This window comes from Cimex lectularius, unplaced genomic scaffold, assembly GCF_000648675.2.
Source record: "Cimex lectularius strain Harlan isolate CLEC.00 unplaced genomic scaffold, Clec_2.1 scaffold240, whole genome shotgun sequence".
Taxonomy (NCBI): Eukaryota; Metazoa; Arthropoda; class Insecta; order Hemiptera; family Cimicidae; genus Cimex; species Cimex lectularius.
This window is the reverse complement of record NW_019392905.1, coordinates 427,789-429,466: the sequence shown is the minus strand read 5'-3', so window position 1 is coordinate 429,466 and position 1,678 is coordinate 427,789.

The following is a 1,678-nucleotide window of genomic DNA, read 5'->3' as shown; positions in this document are numbered from 1 at the left end:
GAGAGAAAGAGAAAGAGGAGGAAAGAGGAGAGAAAAAGAGAGAGGATATTGGAGAAAGAGAATGGGTGTGTTAGAAAGAGATTGGGGGAAGATATCATCGCAATGATACCCACATACCTATGTATTATATATAATGAGATTTAATTGTTTTTATCAAAAGTAGTCGTACAAATGTACTTTTATTGACTGACTAATAATTCTCTGTTTTAAGTATAACTAATAAATTATTAAAACTATATATTTAACTTTTATGTGTACCAAATTTATTTATTCTTCAAAAATGTTAGGACATTATAAGTATGATAATACAAGGCATTTTAATACTTTGTTACTATATGCTTCTACTATATGCCAAAAGAGTAGCAATTGATAAATATTGACATAGCTTATTGACCACAACCCATTCTAAAAAACCTGGAATAAAGCGTCCGCCGCCCAGAGAAATATAACTTGATAAAATTAAATTTAATTCAATAAATTTGAAATTCTAAAATCGCGTTTGAAGTAAGGACATTATGTCTGTTTAGCTGGTTTGTTATATTTGTCTGTTTAAAATTAACATACCAATCATCTTTGAAATATATTTGTAAGATTTTTCCACGTGAGATGACTAACGTGTAATTTCATATTATCGATCATTTTATTCTGTCTAACCTTGCTAGTTTGTCATACGAGTTGCGGCATTGCGACTTCTTCAGTTTTGGATTTCATGTTGTTTTAAAATCTATAAACTATAAACGACTATAAAATTATTGGAAACTAATAAAAAACGATAGAAACTTAAATGATAAAAAATGAAATTTTGTTAATCAGATAGCTAATCTGTCTACAGGAAATCTGACTAACAAGGGAATGAAATACGAAAAGAAAATATTCTTTTTAACTTAATCATGCAACAATTTGAAAGTTAGAAATATGTTTGTAAAAAAGTACGTTTGTAAAATTTATATTTGTTAACTTTAATTAAAAAATTAAAATAGTTTGACTAAAATATGTGTAATTAAAATTTTAATATTAAATGTACAAGGAACAATGAACGGCGCGAAAGGTCAACCAAATTGAAAGACAGATGCGTATTGCTGGTTTAGCCTACTTTCCGCCCTGGCAACACCATCTGTGGAGGCCGGCTGTTGTATAGTGAAAAATAGTATTTTCAATATAAACAATATAATATACTTAAAAAATGATTCTTCTTGTATTGAATAGACTGAGGTACTATTTACAACGTACGAGAAATTCGCATTTCCTTTCACAAACAATAATCAATCAACAAGCATCGTAATGAGAATAAAGGTTAAAGTCAAAATTAACAACCAAAGAACAAAAAATATATAAAATTTCATAAAAGTGTCAAAAAAGAAAAAATCAATGTATCCTTCTATAAGTGTATCCTTTTCACGATTGACCATTTTATCCTGCCTGGAATGAATTTGTGAAATTCCCCCCTCTCTTCCACTGTATTGGTTTTTTCGTAAGAATGATCATCGCACATTAATTAATTTTATTATTTCTTGTTAATTAATTTGTCAGTCTGTAGTTTATGTTCCTTCTTTGCTGGTTTGTTCTGTTAGATTAATTTTCTATGTTTCTCGTCATCTTCGTTGATGTGCTTGTGTCATTTTTGTTTAGTCCCATTATAAAGTCATGGAAGGTAAAGTAGTTTCTAGATGTTTTCTTT